This window comes from Gymnodraco acuticeps, unplaced genomic scaffold, assembly GCF_902827175.1.
Source record: "Gymnodraco acuticeps unplaced genomic scaffold, fGymAcu1.1, whole genome shotgun sequence".
Taxonomy (NCBI): Eukaryota; Metazoa; Chordata; class Actinopteri; order Perciformes; family Bathydraconidae; genus Gymnodraco; species Gymnodraco acuticeps.
Genome location: NW_022992336.1, coordinates 1,325,398 through 1,341,949, shown reverse-complemented (window position 1 = coordinate 1,341,949; position 16,552 = coordinate 1,325,398). Strand labels below are relative to the sequence as shown.

Genomic DNA, 16,552 nt, shown 5'->3' with positions numbered 1-16,552 from the left:
TCCCGCTGGATTTGATCATCCCCAATGAGATGTAGGAACGTCGTCACCTCCTCGGTCGACCACGGTGTGCTTTTCTTTGACGTTGCCATTTTTGTAGCTCCTCCGTTTACAAAAATGCTGTGTATAAAAATGCTGCAAGCTTGCTTCTAGATATATATGCGACGGGGCTACCCGCTGCAGTGGAAATGCGCCACTAGTGTACTGCCGAAAACATATCAAGACCAGTTTGGTGAGTCAGGTGTTATTCATGTCCCTGACTCACAAAACATGGTGGTAAAGTTAGGTTTGTACAAAGGATAAAGTGGGGAACCACAACCTACACTGATGTCAAACAACTCTCAGGCAACACAGTATGTGGAGTTCAACAGCTTCACTCAGATTTTTTTAAAGGCCGCACTCCTGCAGTGTTTTTCAAGTGACATTTGTAAATCAGCAAGGTAAGGGCAATGGCTAGGGAATGATTTTGGGGGTTTTATGGAGTGAGGCACAGCTGTAGCCGTCCTGCAATAATATGGGCTGGGTTACTGTATCCAGCCAAGGTAATCACAATTTAGATGAGATTTAAAGCTGATGGTTGCTGGTGGGGGAAAAAGGGACCTGTTTTCTTTGCCAAACCCCCTCCTCTCTCTGTTTCTCAGGGAACGTTGATATGGGTTAGGAGTTTAAAACCGCTACACACCCATGTGTTTTAACAGTTCTCCACCACATGTTATCAGCTGAGCCACGAATGTGGGAAAGCCCCGCAGGCAGAATGACATAATGCCCTGTGTAAAACTAGATATAGTTCAACACACAAGGGTGTAACTGGGAAAATGTAGGAAAGATTGATGAAAACAACTGAAACCAATGGAAACAAACAAAGATAAAAATGCCCACAAACTGTTGAAGAACAACACTCAGTTTTGGCTCTTCTCTGCACAATTTGGATAGGAACACAACTACACTAAAGCAGGAGTGATCACTCTTACCACTGAATCAGAGTGTGTGATATATTTCAATTCCAGTAAGAGCTTTGAACCTTTCATCCTTGCGTCAGTAGCATCCTTTAAAATATGAAAGCTATGTTGACAACCTGGCCTGTACTGAATTGATTTCTTTAGCTGCAAATTGATTTTTGCGTGTGCTGGCCCTTTAAGAGCTCTGGCAGAGTCAGCTGTTTAGTGCTGTAATGTTTCAACAGTTAAAGCGCCTCCGCATGTGTTATCAGTTTAGCCATAATGAGCAAGAAGCCCAGTGGCAGAGTGACATAATTTATAGTTCAGAACTAACACACAAGGGTGGAACTGGAAAATAGCAGGGAATCTTTGGAAATAAGTGAAAAGTAAAGTACAATGGAGACAATGATGACTATAGTTTGTCTGGAGCATGGGTTCATGATGATATACAGTTATTCACTCACATTTGGAATTTGAGCATGTTGAAGTAATTGCTTTTGAAGGAGCACAGTATCATCAGGGCTGAGTAGGGATAGAGGATGGACTGCCTCTTCAGCACTGGAGCCTACAGTTTACACTCATTATAAACATGTGGGCTCTATTGAGAAAAACACAGTAATGACAGTAGATCAGCCTAATCATTGTAGTTTATTTTACCGTGGAGTGGGGGAGATGGTACTGTATCCAATTGCTCAGCTTGTAGAATAAGGACAATTGACTATAATTGTATTGATGAGATAACACTATATACATGTAAATATATCGATACCACATCATAAATCATCGAAAGAATATATAGTAACACGCTCTCACAAGAGCAGTTTCATGTTTAACCCTTTAACTGCCGGACCAAGAAAAAAGCTATGGAAAAATTATTTGTTTGCATTTTCTTATCAAATGGGCCACAAATAAGCACAAACTATTATTTATTTTTTGACTGACCACACAGTTTTGTTTTTATGAGCCTCTACCAATTGGTCGAGCTGGCCTTCTATGGTAAAAGTACATTTTCAACAATCATCATACAGTACAGTATTTGTATGCATAATACTCAAATAAAACACAAACTCAAATACATTTGTTTATTTTATGGAAAATTAGTATTATATACAACCAGATATATTCATAAAAGATAATTAATTATAATTGTAAAAAAAAAAAAATGGAAAAAAGTAATGTAAAGTGTTTTTCATGATAAAAAAAATACTTGCTCATCTTACTATGAATTGGCATAACAGGAAACCACTGGCCTAACAGCAAATGTCTATATCCTGTGTTGGCCTAACTTGCTCATCTGTGTGCAACTTTGGGCTGAATGCCATGCATGAATGGGGCTATATAAATTATTATCACTCTTTGAACTCCGAGACTCATAAGGCAGTACTAGATTTAGTAATATTACCATGAATCTAGCCATTTATTTACCATATTTTAATGGAAAACATCTCTGAAACTCTGAAAAAGTCATATTGCTAGCTTACCATAAAAGGCCAATTCGACCGATTGGTTGAGCATATTTTCAAAAAAATAATTACACCCTTGTTAAAACTGTTTTTGTGCATCAAGTTCTCATTCATAACACTCCGTTCGATGTCTCACTATGGGATGCGCCTCATCGCGGAGCAAACAGAAGCATCAATCTCATTACGCCAATCCTGATTGGCTGGAGATCTTGACGTCAGCGTCAGGGAAATCACCCCCTATAAGTAGCTTGCACCACAACGCATGCGCCATTCAAACACCTCTTCTCGCTTCAGAGCACATCTCTATGGTAGCCGGACAAGCTTCACGGTCCACAGACTGAACCCAAATATCCATTTCGATCGACGGGCGCTTGCCGGCTACTCCTTCTGCTTCGCAGGAAGACGGTAATTACTAACGCTAGTTATTGTTGAAATCGACCTCGCCGCTCTCTTTCCCCGGAAAGTAAGCTAGGTCTGACTTTTTCAAGCTAGCGTTAGCTTGTTCCCTCACTACCGACACCACGGTAGCGAGGAAGTCTTTTCTTTTCTCTTCCCCACGGAGGAGGAAAGGATTAAAAGGAGCATACTGCCACACCAGTCAGTATTCTCCAGGAATAAAAGACCCACACCGTCCTTTTCTCCGGATTAAGGACAGGGTGGTTACCTCTTTTTCTCCCAACCTACCTGTTGAGAGCGGGTCCTCTCCACGCCACGAGGCGAACAAGATGGACGCCCCTCTCCCTCACACCAGAGGAGTCAGGGACTCGGTGGCTCGACTTTGCGGCTGCGGGTTGAAGATCTCGGGCCCAGACACACACCAGGTCTGCTCGTCCTGCCTCGGGCTGGAACACGCCCGAGGCGCTATCGACAACCCCGGCTCGTGCGGACATTGTGTCCGCTTCATCGTAAAGAGCCTCCGCCGACGGCTAGCACGCCAAGCTAGCCTGTCGGAGCAGGAACCCCCCATGTCCTCTGACCTGCCGGCCGGCAGTCATGACGCGGGGACATCTGCCACAGAGAGTGAACCCCTCTCCATGTCAGTCTGGGGCTCAGTATCTGAGATGGCCGCAGAACCGGATTCCCGCGCCCTGGCAGGCCAGGACCCGGTGGCGGCAAGACACGCGGGAACGGGACCCCACGCTTTACCGAGCTGGGGCTCTCAGTTAGACCTCACCATGGTCTCACCCGCGGAGGATGTCCTCGAGCTTCACTACGACGAGGACGAAGAGGACGCCTCGGTGTTCCTCTTGTCCGAGTCGGATGAACATGAAGAGGACATCTTCATGTCATCGGCTCAGGCTGCAAAGCCTGGAGCGAGGGCTGCTCTCCCAGACGATAGCACACCAGCTTCGCCCTGTCTGAGTATGGACCTGCAGGCCGTGTGCAAACGCGCTGCGGCCAGACTCGACATCCCGTGGCCTGAAATGGCCAAGGAGACCTCCAGGTCCCGCTACGAAGGGAAACATTTTCCCCAAGCAGCGCGGACAAAGAGGCAACTCCTTCCGGTCTTCCCGGAGATGTTGGATGAGGTGTCGGTCTCGTGGAGAGACCGGCCCTTCAGCAACAAGGTCCCAATCCAGGGTGCCTCCTCCCTAGACTGTGACGGAATGGAGAAGCTCGGCCTGCTCCGCATGCCGCCCATGGAACCGCTGGTAGCAGCCCACCTCCTACCGAGGATGGGCGCCCGTCACCAAGCAGGAACCCCACGCTGCCGGCAAAGTCGGACCGATTTCAGTCGACAATGACTGAACGGTCCTACAAAGCCGCAGCGTTGTCCGCCAGGGCCCTGAATGTGGCCTCGCTGCTAACCGCTTACCAAGCGGAGCTCTGCGAGGACCTGTCGGGTAACCCGGGGGCAGCCACTCTGGACGAGATGGCAGCGGTCACAGACATCTGTCTCCGTGTCCAACGCTGTGCCGTCCAGGCCACAGGTAAGGCAATGGGGATCATGGTGGTGCAGGAAAGAGCGAGATGGCTCAACCTCACCAACCTCCCAGACCGGGAAAAGGAGGATGTGCTGGATATGCCCATCGTTCCCGAGGGAATTTTCGGCTCCGCTCTTGCTTCCATGCAAAAGAGGTGTGAATCGAAAAAGAGGGAGGACGAGGCACTCCACCTCTGCCTCCCTCGAAGGGTCCAGCCGCTGCCTTGAACCCTGCTCGGTTTAAAACACCGAAAACGCAGTGGTCGCAGCCCGCCCCGAGTCCCCAGCCCAGGCTGGAGACGAGGGCGAGCTGGCCCAGAAAATCTCCGGTTCCGGCTTCAGCTCAGGCGCAGCCAACCCAGAATTTCGGCCAGCAGGCGAGGAAGAAGAAGCGAGCGGCGTGACAGCCCCTCATTCTCCCCTCCGTGACAGAGCTGGAAGTCCACGGTTCCCCAGCTCTAAATGTGTTCCCGCCGCCTCGAGAGATGCCTCAACACCATCCTCAAGTCCGCGAAAACACATGTCACAAATCTGTTTGTTCCTCTGTCATTAAACATTTGCCGCTGACGCATCCAGGCTTCAGGCCGAGGGCGCAGCTCAAAAAAATTATAAGAAAAACAATAAAACCAATAAACAGCCCGTCAACTGTTCCCCTTCTGAGAGCAGCTACGGCATCTCTCAAAAGGCGGATTACAGGCGGGTCTGTGAAGGCACCACCGTCACGCGCATGCGCAGTGCCGGCTGGTGTTTTAAAAGCACCACCGCCACGCGCATGCGCAGTGCCGGCTGGGGTTGTGAAGGCACCACCGTCATGCGCATGTGCAGTGTCGGTGGGGATTGTCGAAAGGGGGCACCACTGTGTTCAGACACTAGAGGGCCCCATAACACAACAAATAGAGACTCAGAGGGGAAGAGATGTGACATCTCCACTGGCTCTAAGGAGCATGCAGTGGAAGATGCTCACATCATCTGCTTGGGTTTTCAAGACAGTAACACGGGGCTACAGACTCCAATTCACTGTCACCCCCCCTCGCTTCTCGGGCATTCTGCATTCGCAGGCCCGAGGAGAGTCAGCCCATATTCTGGAGAAAGAGATTCTCTCTCTCCTAGAAAAGAGGGCTATATCTATTGTACCCGCCGAGCAGAGTCAGGGCGGCTTCTATTCCAAGTACTTCCTCGTTCCCAAACGGGGAGGGAACGGAATTCGGCCAATACTTGATTTGAGGGCTCTGAACAAATATCTAAAAAGATATAAGTTCAGAATGCTCACTCACACATCTCTGCTGCGGCTCGTGCGACAAGACGACTGGTTCACATCAGTCGACCTGAAAGATGCGTATTTTCACATCCCAGTATATTATCCACACAGGAAATATCTGAGATTCGCATTTCAGGGGATCTGTTATGAATACAGAGTACTCCCCTTCGGTCTGTCTCTCAGTCCAAGGGTGTTTGTACGATGTACGGAAGCCGCGATAGCCCCGTTAAGACAACAGGGTATTCGCCTGGCGACCTACCTGGACGACTGGCTGCTTCTCGCACAGTCGGAGCAGGAGGCTGTTACGAAGACAAATGTCCTCGTAAAGCACCTGCTCAACCTGGGTTTCATAATAAACACAGAGAAGAGCATGTTGTGCCCCGCGCAGACTATACTCTTCCTGGGTTTACACCTGAACTCGGTGCCCTTTTCAGCTCGCTTGTCAGCGGATAGAGTGAAAGCTTTCAGAGCTTGTCTCGCTCTTTTCCAGCTGCGCAAACATGTTCTCTTCAGATCATGCCTGCGATTGCTGGGGCTCATGGCGTCAGCCATCCTGGTCGTACGACCGGGACGCTTACACATGAGGGAGTTTCAGCGCTGGGTGGCCGCCCTAAAACTAACCCATGGCGCGCGGAGAGTGATGGTTACTGTGAAATGCGTAATGGCACTGCGCCACTGGCTGCACCCGACTTTTCTAGTACGAGGTGTGCCTATGGGTGCTGTCCTTTCACGGAAAGTGGTCACCACGGACGCATGTCTGACAGGTTGGGGAGGTATTTATGAAGGTAGCCCGGTGAGGGGTCTCTGGAGCAGAGACCTCCAGCGGGCGCACATAAATTACCTGGAGCTTTTAGCGGTGTTTCTCACCCTAAAACGCTTTCTGCCTTTCCTCAGGGGACATCATGTCCTCGTGAGGACAGACAATACGACCACAATATCGTATATTAACCGCCAAGGGGGTTTGCGTTCTCTCCAGTTAAACACACTGGCGCGCAAACTTATCCTATGGAGCGGTAGGCGTCTCCTCTCTCTGAGAGCGACTCACGTACCGGGAGTGAGGAACCTCGGGGCAGATCTACTGTCCAGAGGTATACCACTTTATGCAGACTGGACTCTACATCCAAGGATTGTGAGCCAGCTGTGGGTGCGTTACGGCAGAGCCGCGGTGGATCTGTTCGCATCGAAAGACAACGCTCAGTGTCAGCTGTTCTTTTCGATGCGCGATCTAAATGCACCGTTAGGCGTGGATGCACTCGCGCACAATTGGCCCCCGGGCCTTCTGTACGCGTTCCCACCCCTGGCTCTGATACCCCCAACTCTGGCCAGAGTGAGAGAGCAACGCCACACACTTATCCTGATAGCTCCGCACTGGCCAGCTATGTACTGGCTAGCGGAGATATATCAGCTGCTGTGCGGGCAGCCATGGCAGCTCCCACTACGCAGGGACATACTGTCCCAAGCGGGGGGGGCGATCTTTCACCCACACCCAGAGCGCTTGGCTCTATGGGCCTGGCCCGTGAGTGGTACAATCTGAATACAGTGTGACATGACGCTGACCCTGGCAGCTGCCAAGCGAGCCAGTGGCACTCATGCACTATCTGTACAGTTTTCATGCACTCAGTTTGCCCCAGGGCAAACAGAGTGTGGTTGAAGCCTGACCCTGCCTTTATCTTAAGGCGGTCGGTTCGGGTACCACATTTGACATTAAGGCATCCTCCCCGCCACTGTATTCCTCCGGGGAACAGCGGCCGGATTTGCCGTGTCCAGCCCGTGCTTCACGCACGTACAGGGACAGATCAAGGGTGCTTTGTCATAATGACCAACCCCTTAGCATGTTACTAAGCAACGGCTCTCCCACTGGTCTGTGGAAGCAATTGCTTTGGGGCTCATACGAGTCAGAGTTCGCAGGCACCCTCGGGTCCGCGAGCTCTTTCGACTCAGAGTCTGGCTGCATTCTGGACTCTGTCCAGGATGTCTCCCATCAAAGACATTGGTGCAGCGGCGAGCTGGTCCTCGCCGCTCACTTTTGTCTTCCTCCTAACAGGCTGGACGTTCTGCTCCCAGTGTGACTCAAGCAGTGCTGGGCACCTGGTTGAGTCAGAGCTCTACCTGTTAAGTTCTGGTTGGTTTGGTGATTTTCGAGATAAGCTCGTCTGGCAATACGGGAGCTACAATTTCCCATAGTGAGACATCGAACGGAGTGTTACGAATGAGAACTATAGGTTACTTACGTAACCCCAGTTCTCAGAGTAACATGAAGTGAGATGTCTCACCAGACGGCCCTCCTTGCTATGGTGAAGCGAGAAGAGGTGCTTATTTTGAATGGCGCATGCGTTGTGGCGCAAGCTACTTATAGGGGGTGATTTCCCTGACGCTGACGTCAAGATCTCCAGCCAATCAGGATTGGCGTAATGAGATTGATGCTTCTGTTTGCTCCGCGATGAGGCGCATCCCATAGTGAGACATCTCACTTCATGTTACTCTGAGAACTGGGGTTACGCAAGTAACCTATAGTTATCTAATTATGTTCAGTCAGTGCCCTGCCACTAAAATATGTCAAAAAGGATATGGTTACCTTACAAAAGTTGACCAAAAAGAGTGATTTCTTCAGCAGTGATTTTTAGCATTGCCAACTTTCTCAGTTGAAGCTAGCTGAAGGGCTTTTTGTTCGAACCACAGTGACATCTAGAGGTTGTTTTGTGCATAACATGTCAACCAAACGGTAGAGCTGGCTGAATCAGATGGATTTACATTTTTTTTTCCAACAAGATATCGAGACAAAATGCTCTACCAAATGGTGGTGCTGGCAGTTAAAGGGTTACACTGCTTGGGGTTCATGTGTTTCACAAACACAGGACTTTAACCCAGGGGACCAATGTTTTTTTCGTGTAAACAATAAGTTAACATTGACATACCGTATTTTAAATTACATAGTTCAAGTCAGGAAACAGACTTTCTTAAATTACGCCAAAGCATATTTTTTTACTACACCAAACCAAGTAGTGTTGTTGTTGTTTTTATGTTTTGTTTTGTTTCAATTCACAAAGGTAACCATGTGTTTAAAACTGCAAACATAATATGCACAGATTTATTTCTGAAGGATAATAAGTATGCACGTCGGTTGTTTAGAAACATATTTTTTTGTTTTTTTGACAATGTTCTATTGCAAAAAGAGTTAGAACATTGTTATTGCTATTAGGGCTGCACAATTTGGGGAAATAATCTAATTGCGATTTTTCTGACAGATATTGCGATTCGATTTGCGATATTTGTTTTTAAGCGACCCAACGGATTGTAAAATGCGGCCATATCTCTGGCTAGGAAGGTCGTATCATCGTGCTCCCGTCTCTAGCACCCCCGCAGCCCGAGCTACGAGTGAAATAACTAAACTTACATGAAACTTCCGTTGGGTTGCTTTAAAGTCAAGCTTCAGTTTAAGATTCACCCTGTAATAGAAACATGTGATTGAGCATTACTAACCTGACTCAGATGGTTGGTTTCACCAAACCATCGAAAGCTCCATTGGAAGCCATTTGGAAAGGGCAGGCACTTTCAAAAACACTTGGCAGGTGATTGGATCAATCTGTCTATCACCTTCTATCATGGGCCACTTCTGATTGGTTAACAATGGCTGGTACATGTGGAGCACAGCACTTCTAATTGGTGTGGATGACTGACACACAAGAAGAAAAAGAAAAAAATCGCAGGCTTTGCGATTTGATAATCGCATCATTTAAAATCGCGATTTCGATTTAAAATCGATTAATCGTTCAGCCCTAATTGCTATTACAGTATTACTCTATATATCCAGGATTAAAAAAGGGTTAACAAAAAAAGTGTGATATATTCTAAAAAAGTTCAGTAGATTATATGGGACCAAATTATATAATTACCTATTCAGATATACAGTTTGAGTCATATTTTGTATAAATATGAGACATTTTATAATGGGATATGCTTTTCTGGTGAACGTTGAAAGACCAACACATTATGTTATAATTCAAAGTAAACTCAATTTTCCTTCCAATTGATGATACATTAATGGTATTAATATTAATAGATACATTACTGGAGACATTAGACAAAGTAGTGACTCCTCCAGTCATGGAGGGTTTTTTTAATTAAAAGAAGTATATCAGAGGAGGATTTTTTTTCCCTGCACCACTTTCCAGAGAGAATTGGTAAAGTGCTCGTTGTAAAAATAAAAGGGCAAAGGCTTTAGGGAGGATTACATCATCATTGTCATCACCACCATGACCACTGCGCTGACCAGCACCATCATCATCACCACCACTCTATCCACCATCATCATCATCCTCCAGTGCACAGAGCATTAGCATAATAATATCTGAGATTTAGAGCGCTGTTGGAAATATGACATCATTCTTTTCTTCCTCTATAACTCTCCAGGGTGCGACTGACAGAGCTGAAGAGTAAGGAAGTACTTTTGTAAATGATGTGATGTGTTGGCATCTTTGCAGGAATTGCCAGCTGCTTTGCTGTCTACATCCCGCAGAGAAGGCCCTGCAGGAAAGTTGACATCATTCTCATGCTGTAGAACAATAACTGGCATATCTAATCCTCTGACATAAAATTGACACATGTCTGGATATATGACAACAATGGACATCGTTGGCCCTTCTGCATGAAATTGTCAGCTGTTTGGCGTTCTGGAAATAAATGGAGGGGATTGAAGTGTTTTAGCTGAGCAGCACACTAGCCAGATACATGGTTCATGAACTGTGACTGCAAGGGTTCAAACCTTCCTTGTGAAATGCTGTCACACATCCCTGTGTGATATTCCAAGTGTACCCTTGAATCTCTAAAATCGGTTAATATCCCTCTGGAGTATGACTTAAGTCTGCTTTTGGTTTAAATGACATAATTCCAAGACTCTGGAAGCACAGTATTAAACTCGAAATCTGGGGAAACGAGAAGGTTCAAAGCATTTGAAAAATCATAACCACATTGGAAAGCTCTAGGTTACAAACCTAAAACCCATCATGTTTGGATCTAAGCACTTCTCCACCCTCCAAATGGTTTTGATTTTGGGAAATAAATGAGGGAAACTTGGAAGAAGCAATTCCTCTACCATAAGTGCTTCACAGGACACATTCAGCTGTGTTTAACTAAAACCAAAAGTGCTACAGGCAAAACTCCTCTGGTGGATTAGCACCCTGAAAGTGACAGCATGGTGGGAAATGATGACCACAGTGCTAGAAAGGTGTGTGTTTGTTAGCTGTCAGCAGTTTCCCGAGGAGAGAGAGAAAATGTGTGAGTGTGTGTGTGTGTGTATTTGTGGTAGATGATGTGCCACTGGAAACAAATGCCAATCAGACACACTCTTGCATGCACATACACACACAACTGTAGCAAAATGGTGTGTTTTCACAGAGAGCTGACAGCTATGTGATGTCATATTGCTTAAATCTCGCTATGCGCACCAGTTAATGTGTCATTGTGGTGTGTGTTGGAATGTGTGACTATCTATCTATCTGCCACTTTTAAGTACTTTTAATCAGACAAGAACACATGCCTGCCTGACAAATATACAGTATATATTAAATTAAACATATGTTGGTGTGTGGATTTATTTATGTTCATGTAAGGCTGTTTGAGTCATTTTTTTACCCATACTATATTATGCTACGTTTCTGCTGATTTGCACATTCTTCCTGGCTGTAGTTCCTCTAATGGCCACTAGGTGTGCTTTTGCCAAGACAACTCAGAAAGGGGCAAAGAGGGTCCTCGCTTCTGTTTTGAAACACAAAGTAAAAGCAAGTTTTTAGATAAACTTGATTTTCCAGATTTTAATTTTGGAGAGATTACGATTAAATAGTTACAATATGATAATAAGGCATAACTATGGTAGAAGAAGTGACAGTTTACCATTCTTAGCTGTGCTTTTTGCCGCATGCTAGTCTCTCCAAACAGGCCCACCAAATGTCAGTACATTTTGAATATGTTATTCATGCTACTAATAAAACCTTGGTACTGGATCCAAATGTTGATTGCATTTAAGATTGAATCATACCTACAAGGTTATGGGTTGGTGCGTCCTAGAAAGTGCCCACCTCTTCATCTACAAGTCCTTACCATGAGGGTCTACTGATAAAGACGATGAGCTCCATGCAGGCCACACTTCATAGGCGGACGTGTTTGGCATTTATTGTGGCCATTATGTTTGTGGGCTGGTTTTTAATACACAACCATACCGCATACCATTACTGTCCACAAACTGGGACAGTTGTAAAGGCAAATAGAGCACAGGTTGCCCACCATCTTATTCATTTGAATAGACATATCATAAACATACTGTATGGCTCAGTTGACAGGGTCATCTGGTGGGTTCTCACATGATCAGGAAGATGGATGAGTAACCCCTTTTCATTGCTAGGAAAAATGGATATTGCTAACTTTATAACAAAGGCATCTGAATCACTGATATCAAATGAATCACCACGAGGCAGAGAGGATAGCTACAGTAATGAGAGCAGTTTGACATTCCCATTCCAAGTAGGATACAACATGCTGTGAGGTTGACTCAGTCGTCTAAGGGGTGATGGCATCACCATGTGAATAGTGAAAATCTGAAGCCCTAAATACGCCGTATATCTTACACTCTCTTCAGATGTATCCTCAGGCACAATGCAGCTTGGTCTCTGACTAATGTGAGTCACGATCATGTCTATAGAGGAAACATTGTGTATTGTGTTTGAATCAATGAGGAAAGGAGTCTGCCAGCTGAATCATTAGAGCTATACAGTTGATAGGGCAACTTCCTGGTATCAGGTCTGAGAACTTGATCTGTGAAGAGGGAAAGGTATCATATGAGAAAACCACACTGAGCACCAGCGACTTGGCAAACACAAGGAAGCCTTGCACTTAAGCATATCTTACTATTTTATCCAGTTCACTCCAAATGGGACAATACTGTATGGAATTAACATTTTGTTGAGATCATAAACTCCTCAGTAAAATGTCTACTTCTTTAAAAAGACGTAGAATAATTTTTCATAGATTTTTATACAATCAGATTTATTTTTGCACCCAGTGCAGTTGCCCTCTGCTGGCCATTAGAGAATGGCAATTGAAGGCACTTCCGCATTTACCCTACTTTCCATACCAAAAGGTTACTACGTGATTTATAACTGCTTTGGGTTCAGTTTTGTGATGTTCAGGAAAGAGGTGGGAGAGTGTTTGAATTGGACTTCGACATGTGGCCAGATTGTGACTTTAGGACCTCTTTGTAATTGAAAGGTCACCTGAAGCTCTCACCTAATCATTTTTTAGAATCCCTCTTTGTTGTACCCGACACGCACCCAACAACCCACACACACACTGTCGAACTTGTCTTCCTTCCTGTGGAATGACAATGCTTCCTTGTTTATGCAGTTACCATAAAAACACAATCAGCCACAAGTCAACACTGACTGACTCCAAACAAGCTGGATTATTGCTCTAATTAAGCTTTAATAAGCCCTTATTAAACGGCCGCAGGCCTCGTTAGGCGGTTCATTAAGTCGTTTCATCCTTTTATTCCTTCATTAAGTCTCTTTTCTTCTCTCTTTTCTTCTCAGGGAGTGTGGGAGTGGTGAGGTCTGGGAGATCATGACCTTAATTCTCTCCAAGACAGATGGTTTAATTAACACTGGAGGAATCCTCCCTGGCTCCAGACCCCTACAATGGGAATGTACACAGGAATTGGATTGCCAAGGTAAGGCACTAAGCTAATGTGTTTTTTTACTGGCAATATACACTAATAACCTTTTTAAATTACAGCCACTGTGTTCCCTGCATGTATGATGTAATTAGATGGTAATATTGAATGCATTAAAGCACATACAAATTATGAATAAACATGTGTTTTAGCAGTGTTTTAGGGAAATGTCTGATACCAGCGGTTTAATTAAATGTAAGAACATTTCCTCTTGTGTTTTCTACCAGACAAAAACATTAGGAAAAAATAAATAATAAGGTGAACAGATAATGTGTAAGCAGAAGTGGATGATATAATCAATTGCAACACATTGTTACTTCCTTCATTTTGCACCCAACTATGCAGTTTTACACAGCTGTCACTGACATTCAAACTGCAACAGTTTACAAAGTAACCGTGAAACTACTTGTGTCTCGGTGGTTTACAGTTAGAAACAGGAAAAGTTGACCTATTGATTTCAGAAATCCACAAAAGAGTATTAAACACTTACCACAGTTTTAGAAATTCTAAATGTTTGACTGATAATCAAACTCAGAGATTGTTAGTTTGTGCATAAAAAGTTAAGATAATATTGAAAGTGTCAAACACAAATGTAATGTTTTTAGGCAGTTTTTGGCCTAACTTTAATGGTATTTGGATGTTGCACTTTGCAATGAACTTTCCCCTTATCATGGTTCACCACAGTATCCCCTTCAAACAGAAAGTATGTTCCAGGGCTCTTCAAATGTTAAATAAAACGTAATGGGGATGTGGAGCACATAGTTGTCATGCACTTTTAGGTAGAGCACAAACGTTTTTTCAAGGTTAAATAAACAGAACTCCAACCTGTAACACACACACATTCACACAGACACATACAGTACACTGCATCCGCCAAACCTATTTCAAAGACGGAATAAAACGGTTCCTTTAAAGAGGGCGATGCAAACGGTTAACCCTTAAGCTCCAAAGTCTAAGACGACAGTTAGTAACACCTGCATGTTTTGTCTGCTGTGTGGGAGGGACTTCCAACTCTGTGTGGAATATTTAGAGGTGCACAAACAGCACTTTTTATTTTTTCACATGCCAAGAAACAACATCCAAGAGATTGTTTACTGTTAGCAGTGAAGACAGATAAACCCCAGGGAATCTAACTGGAAACAGGTGTCTTAGTTCATAGAACATGTACTGTATGATGCAGTTTATTATTAGATAAGGATTAGTATGAACATGATTCGCCTGGACATGAATAGTTCTGTCTCCTGAAGGTGAAAAAAACTGGTGAATAAAAAAAGAGATGAGGATGTCTTATGGCTGTGGCTGTGGATACAGGTGTGTATTAACACTTCAACCGGTAACACATAGAGACTGTGCCAAATGTACTTATCTATTTTAACTGAAGAAGGTGTGCATGTGTGATACAGGGAGAGAGAAATAAAGATCATGTGTGTGTGTGTGTGTGTGTGTGTGTGTGTGTGTGTGTGTGTGTGTGTGTGTGTGTGTGTGTGTGTGTGTGTGTGTGTGTGTGTGTGTGTGTGTGTGTGTGTGTGTGTGTGTGTGTGTGTGTGTGTGTGTGTGTGTGTGTGTGGATGCCCGCAAGCTGCCTTTGCATGTTTATTAGCAGTTTGGATCCTGCTGTGGAGACAGATGTTCATAGGTAGGCGGGGAGACGCGGTGTCAAAATTAATCCACTTGTGTGTTTCTGTGTGTGAGGAGGAGAACTCTTTCACACTAAAACGCTGTCCTTCACCTATCTGTTGTGTGTGTGTTCATGTATATATGTGTGGATGTTCTGTTAAAATGTTGGCATGATTTAGTGCAGACAGGTAAGACATCAACTTTCAGCCATAAAGTGACTGAGCTTCCTGAAGCTTCAGCAGATGTTCAAACCCCAGGATTCACCCTCTGACTGTTTCAATATTTTCCTCTCTTCCTGTCATTGTTACGATAGCTCGCTCTATGGTCTATTTATTAGCTCCGCCAATGGTTAGGGTGGTTTATTTTTCAGTTTGTAAGCAGGATTACAGAAAAAAGAAAACTACTGTTCCAATTTTTGTGAAACTTGGTGAAAGGGCAGAGCGTGCGCCAAGGAAAAACCCATTACATTTTGGAACCGATCCGAATCATGGGGCGGATACACCCATTCATTTTCACTTATGGAAATGGCCTTGGTGGAGGTCTGTGCTCTTCGATTGCCCTTCTACTTTTAATTGACTATATGCCAATTTGTAGAAGACTACACACACACACACACACACACAGACACACACACACACACACACACACACACACACACACACACACACACACACACACACACACACACACACACACACACACACACACCCACACTAAATGAACAACCATAAACAATACATTCATATCCAGACACACCTACAGTATGACAGGCAAGAGAATGACACGTGTGTGCACCCACGCACAGTCAGAAACACAAGGAATAGCTGGTTTGGATGTTATGCCAAATTAGATCTCCTGTACTGTATATAGAGAGACACACACACCCCCACCACACACACACACACACACACACACACACACACACACACACACACACGCACACGCACACACATTACACAATTACAACCATAAAAAGCAGAAGCTCCAACTGTTTGTACCTTATAAAGGGGGAAATGAAACTTCAGTTGAAGCCAAATACATGCTTGTGTCAAAACACATCCAGCATGATGCAGCAACTAAAATATTAGAGATACAAGCCATAATTGTTATGTGTTTTTCTTTAAAGCTTAACAAATCATTCCTACAGTAATATTTTATTCATAATACTTTTCATAATATCGCTTTTAATCGAATCTGGTAGGCTGTTATAATAATTAAGTTTAGTGAAATGTGGGATAGTTTTACAATGCACATCCAACGTTGGTGCAAATGTTAAAATATAAAGGTTTCCAAAGAATACATAATATATACATAATTATAGTGGTTACTCTCAAGTCAAATGTTTCTCTGAAAGTAAGGGGTATAGGATTTGGACAAATGCTGAACCCACTAGAACAAATGTGTGTGCTGAGCAGGCTGACCATGAGCTGTGTGTTCTAATTGGCTGTAATTGTGTCTGTAGTCTACTCAATGAAAGCAATCAAAGGCGAGCAATTACAAGCCGTTGGTCTCCAGCCTTGGGGGCAGAACTTCAGACCAATACACTCACAATCATACATACACGCACACACACAGACACACACACACACACACACACACACACACACACACACACACACACACACAACACACACA

The 16,552-nt window shown here is 44.7% G+C and overlaps 1 long non-coding RNA gene across 1 annotated transcript in view; it reads left to right on the top strand.

The window, feature by feature from the left end:
• The window catches only part of LOC117541459, a 122,878-nt gene that overhangs the window by 59,258 nt on the left and 47,068 nt on the right, over positions 1–16,552 (top strand). The window contains exon 3 of the long non-coding RNA XR_004568317.1: positions 13,161–13,297. This is a non-coding gene — a long non-coding RNA (uncharacterized LOC117541459). The remainder of the gene's footprint in view (positions 1–13,160; positions 13,298–16,552) is intronic.